The 6297-nt window shown below is 33.2% G+C and overlaps 1 pseudogene; it reads left to right on the forward strand.

Annotated features, from left to right (window-relative positions):
* The first annotated feature begins 425 nt into the window (after window positions 1-425).
* On the forward strand, window positions 426-914 carry LOC137751861 (TSSK6-activating co-chaperone protein pseudogene; annotated as a pseudogene).
* The last annotated feature ends 5383 nt before the right edge of the window (window positions 915-6297 follow it).

The following is a 6297-nucleotide window of genomic DNA, read 5'->3' on the forward strand; positions in this document are numbered from 1 at the left end:
CATTTTTGAAACAGTAGACTGAATATTACTAGTGGAAGGTGGGAAGGAGCGGTTACAAAGGCTTGAGGGAACTTTTGTTGATGTTTGAGATGTCCACTATTTTGATTGTGGTAATGGTTTCACAGGTATACCCACATTTCAAAACTTACCAAGTTACATTTTAAACATGCGCATCTTATTCCCTGTCAGTTTTACCTCAATAAATCCATTTTGAATGTTTCTAGAAAGATAGGTTAAAGAATATATATATATGTGCTTTTACTACATATATTTATATATAATACTATAATATATAATGCTATAATATTATATAATACTATGTAATACTATAGTATTATACTATATAGCATTAGTGTTACCACTGTGTAGCTGAATTTGTGCCTATGTTTTATCTTTTGTGCTATGTTCTTTTTAAAAAGTAACAAATGACTGCGCATGTGTATCAACTACAAGGGTGGGTGCTGGGATTGAGGCTTTCAATTAACACTGCAGACACCACACCTGTTTGTGTTCGGACGGAGCAGCGCTCTAGTCATCCTACTAACAGAAGAGCCAAAGAAGAAGGTAATGCTGTGCCTCTTTGTCAAGACAAACCCTCCCCCAGCGTTATTCATCTTCAAGCAAGTTCCCCATCAGCTACTTTCCTGAAAATCCCGGCCACAAAGCTGCCCTCGGGAATTGACCACAAGCCCAAGGAATACCTAGGACTCCTAGAATGTATGTATGCCAATCTCCAGCTTCAGGCCCAGCTTGCCCAACCGCAGATGGCTATTTTGGAAAATTTACAAGCATCCATGACACAACTGTCTCCTGGGAGAGAAAGCAAGAACTCTTCTCTCCCAGCCTTATCTCGTAATCTGTTGTTAAATCACCTCTCCAATTCAGTAAATGAATTGTGGGGGAAAAAAAAGTAACAAACATTTTATGATAAACAGTTATTATGTATTTTAAAGTAAGAAAAACACTATATACATAGAATGAATTCTTTTTTTTTTTTACACAGCAATACCTATTTATTTACATATTATCTATAGTTGCCTTTGCACTAGAACAGAGCTGAGTAGTTCAGACAGAGATTATATCACCTGCAAAGCCTGAAATATTTACTATCTGGCTTTTTACAGAAAATGTTTGTCATCCTATGAGCTAGATCAAGAAACAGGATACTATCAGCATTAAAAAAAGCTCCCTTGTCCCCTCTCCCAGTTATAACACCCTCCCTGACCACTTTCCTGACTTCTAACACCATAAATTACCTTTGTCTTTTTTAAAATCTCTATAGAAATGGAATTGAACAATACTTTTTTTTTGTAACTGGCTTCTTTCATTCAATATCATACTTATAAGATTCTTCCATGTTGCCACAGGTAGAAGAACTTCATTTTCATTTCTGTAGAGTATTCCTAGAATGTGTACCTGAAGCAAAATGATGAAACAGGTGAATTTGTTCTTGATACCCACTCCCATCTTTCCTTTAATTAAATGTGTTCTTTTTTTGTTTTGTTTTCATTTCCACTCCCAGATAATTTACATTTTTCTCCCCTCCCCCAACCAGTCCCTCAATCCTCTCCCAGTACTCCTAAGCACTGCTAAGGATTAATGTGCTATCTGGTTGCATTTTAATAAGCAAAACACTATATATATAGAATGAATTCATTTTTAAAATGAGAAATTTAGAGAAAAAGATAAAGATGTTTAACTATTAAAGTTAGTTAACCTAGGACTTATGAGACTACAAATTTTAAACTTTCCTTTCTGGTACTTTCATTCCTAATATGTTTTTCTTCTGAATATTTTAATAATACCTGTTACTTCTCTACATTGAAAAATATGTCATTTTAATACCTATTTACAATACACATACATTGACACCTTAGAATAAATGACACCTTAATTTTGATGGATTACCTATAAATTTAAATAAGGGCTAGACAAATTTTGACATCTTCAAAGATTTTTATTCTTTCTTAACTTAAAGGTTGACTATTAGAGTTGAATTAATCAGAAAGATAATTCTGGCAAAATCATGTTGGCCTGAAATCAAATTAGCTTCTAAAAATAGCTTATATGAATTCTGTAATTTTAAACAAGTCTGTTAATATATTTTTTATCAATTTCTTGATTTATTCAATAAATATTTTGACTTAAACACTGATTATGCAAAAATGAATGAAAAAGTGATCTACTGTCATGGAACTCATAATATCAAGGCAAGACAGATGAAATTATAATTTTGATAAAATACTTTAAAAACTGTTGGAATTTTTTCTTATCAGGAAAGAAGAGCAGAAAGAGAGGAGAATATATCTTCTTCCAATTTGTCCTGAGATGAAATTTATATGTAAAAAGCTATGCAAAGTTAGAATCATGAGAAAAATATAATGGCTTCTTAAAAACAATATTAATACTGTCTTTTGTAAATTTTCACTCTTTCTAATTAGGTAATTCTTGAAAATATCCTATGTAGACTCTTGTGGAGGCCTGTTCTCAACCATAAAGAATTATCTACTTTTTCCAAGGTCTGCTGTCTTTCCACCCCTTCTAAAAAAGTGCTTCAGTGGCTAACCTCTTCATTCAAAAGCTAATATATCCCTGTGTTCCCTACAAAGCGGCTTCCTTTACTGGCATAATTCCCCGCCTGTGTTTTAAGAGCCTTGACTAAGTTGTTTTGCCTTTTAGTTTGCAATGTGCTTTTGAATGATCAATATGCATTATGGAACCATGCTTATTCATTGTTTTTTCCAACCAGGAAAACACATTGCAATTCTGGCGAGAACATTTAAACATAAATAATACTACTCACCTAGTGCAACCTCTCATTACTCTCCATTTTTCAACTCCCAAACTCAAAGATTTCAGTTTGGTTTTCTATAATTATTTTTTCATTCGTTCCAGGTAACTTTCTCAGTTTAATAAATAATATTTGGAATACTTTTATCTTCCTGTCAAAATCATTGTAAAAATGAACAGAGGCCTTGGGACACTCACAACTTCACAATTTTTGAGCCAACCACTTTTCTTGCTGGCTTAGTGAGCCCATTATCAGAAAAAGACTGCATGTTGTCTTGCATGAGTAGAAGAAGAAATGTCCCAGGTGTACCCTGCATTGGACCTATAGCTTTAGACCAATAGCAAAACATCTTCCATGAGCACAAATAAGCAAAGTGGAAGACAGTAAATTGTTCCCGTAATTCAGAATGCTTAGAAGAGCCTCTAAGACCCAGCATTCTTTCCCAGATAAGGTAATTTCAGCTGAGATTGAGGATACTTCTGCCAGAATCCAGGTGCCTTCTGCCTGAAATACTCTTTATGGAAAGATTAGTTTGCTCTTCATACCTCCTTAGAGCCTTTACCCTGCAGGTTGAGGGTCTCTCCCTCCATATGTTAAAGTTTACCTCCACTCTTCTCCCATTGTTAATTAAGGGTGTTACCTGATGACTTAGGAAGGAAAATTACAATTTTTTGACAATACAATAAAAAGCAGATATAAGAAAATCTAATACATCCACAACTCCTAAAGTAAGTTTATTTATTTAGTATTTAAACAAGTCACTCACAGTAATCTATTCAAACTACTAGTAACAGTGATACAGGAAACTTAGACTAACTAGCCCTAAAATTACATGCTATGTTTTCAAAATTGACATTTTGAGAGTAAAATAAAGAAAAAGAATTACTGCTTCACACTGACTTTGTATTCAAAGCATAAATGAGTGAAAAAATGGAACCATTTATATAAAGCTTTGAGAGAGCTGTAATGTTGCCTCTTTATTTTATTTTTTTTTAGCCATAAACTGCTTTGAAACCAGGTGTTAAGAAAAGAACCAATAATGAAAACACAGTGTAATCTAAAGCTAGAATCATCCATAATTTTTGTAATGAGCAAACAGATAAAAAACAAGTTATTTCAAAAAATTAAAATATATGTATATATAATGAAGTTAAAAAGTATCCATAGTTTCTGCAGCTTACAATAATAATTTCTTCCAGAACTTTTAACTCTTTTCTTACCTGTAAAATCCAATTCAAGTAACACTTGTGCCCTCCAAAATATCTTGTTATTCTATGTTTAAAATATAATTTTATAAAATATTGCATTTTTCATTGTTTGAGTATTCATAGATCCCTTTTCCATTATTTATGTCTGAAATATTTGCCTTGCTAGGGTACTTTATGGAGAATTAACAATATTTGTATTGTTTTTGATTTATTATTACAGAGTTAAGAGAAGCTACCTTTGGAAACTACTCTTTTCAAAGAGACAGAGCCCTTCTAGTCCTACTAAGACTTCATATGATTTTGTAGAAACTTGCCAATGAAAAATAGAGGAAAAAATAATTTCAAAACAAGTGTTCACAAAAGTTTTAATAAGACGAGCAATTCTACAGAGAACACAGGTGCACTTGTACTGGCAAGAATTTTGCAATTAGCCATTGGGCTTCCAGTGGAAATTGTTAGAAAAGCCAGCAATCATAGACTGTAGATGTGAAGGCAATTGCTAAATGTTTTTTTTTAAATTAAAACATCAGCTTTAATAAGAACAATTTAAGAAGTAAATATTTCCAATTTAGAGAAGTATAACATTGCTTGTGTTTATGCAAAACTTCTGTTGAATATTAAAAAAGAAAATGGTCTCCTTTGTCCTAAGGTTTATACCTAAAACCAGAATGTTATTACATGTTACTGACACAGTTAGAATGAGACTCATTATAAGACTATTTGGACAAATGTCTGTGCTATTTTTTAGTCTGAGTTAAAAATAAACTGTGAAAGCATGAGTACCATTAGCTATATTGTATAAAGGGCACAAAATTTAAGAAGATAGTTTTTAATACATATAAGAGGATTGATGCTGTTCCAGGCAAGTTGCTGAGTAACAATTTGAAGAGCTTGCCTCCTAAGTACAGCAATCTGTTTTGAAGCAATGTTTTGAAGCAGTCAGAATTGGTTATTAGTTGTAGATCTATCAGAATGGTTTTTATAGTTTGCAAAATCTGAATCACTGAATTTTAGCATTGACCCATGTTTTTAGTCTGTTTGCTAAGTTTCCTTCTAAATTGTTTAAAAAAAATTTACATGGGTCTGAGGAAACCCTTGGAATACAAGCTGGACACCCTACCCTGACTTTTGATCCACATTTTTTTTTTTTTTTTTGCCATTCCTTCAACATAAATGTACAAGTAAGGAGGCTATAATAGTCACCTTCATACCAATGAGAATTAGAATTTCTCTCTTTCTTTTTGTTGTGATTCTTTATTATAAAATAGTACATCTATCTTTTTACTGGATTTTGAAGCAGGATAATGAAATATTTTCCATGTTAGAGCTGTGAGTGACTGCAATGAAAAGTTAATGTTCATATATATGATAGCACCAGGTAAGCAATGAAAAGGTAATAATGAAGGGGGATAAAAGGAACTAACCCAATGTTCAGGAAGTGTTTTTTCAAAGATACAGAGGGGCTGAGTTCATCTGTCACAGATGAGATACTAAGGACTGAAGGAAAAAAAAAAATGGAACATTAATAGGAAAAAATGTTGTTATCCAATCTCTGAGAAGACAGATGTTGGAAGGGTGTGCTAATGAGGGTATGTTGATTTAAAGAATGTCTTTCTGCCTGGAACAAGGGTGTGAAGCCATGATAATCAGTTCTGTGACAGGTATCTTGTGACCTTTAAAGGAGGACAAGAGAATTTTGAAAATTCTACCCTTCACAAATGCTATATTCACATCACTGAGTCACTGGTCCCTGGAACTGCCTACCTCTCTGATATCTGTGATATGAAATGATTAAATGTCTTTATTGCTTAAGGAATATTTGATTGAGTCTTCTTATACTGGAAATCATTCCCAGACAGTCTGTGAAGCAAGACATTCAGTATCTTTTGAACACTTAATGTGCATTTCAATTCAGTGTTGATAAACAAAACGATAAATGAGACATCTATTTACTGAAGACAGCAAGGATTAGGAAGAAATTCAGACTCAAATTATTTTATAAGAAAATCACTATTACAACTTACAAACTTGAAAAGGATGGTGTTCTATTTTAATTTTCATAAATAAAATGGACAGCAATATACTCATACATTTTATACTATTTGAACTGCGAATAATAGCATACATATATAATAATCTAAGGCCAGTTCATTACATTTTCAATACACTCATCCTGCCTATGACATTCATACAAAAATCTTCATTATTGGGCTTCCCTGGTGGCGCAGTGGTTGAGAATCTGCCTGCCGGTGCAGGGGATGCGGGTTCGAGCCCTGGTCTGGGAGGATCCCACATGCC

This window comes from Eschrichtius robustus, chromosome 18 (assembly GCF_028021215.1).
Source record: "Eschrichtius robustus isolate mEscRob2 chromosome 18, mEscRob2.pri, whole genome shotgun sequence".
In the NCBI taxonomy this organism is placed as follows: Eukaryota; Metazoa; Chordata; class Mammalia; order Artiodactyla; family Eschrichtiidae; genus Eschrichtius; species Eschrichtius robustus.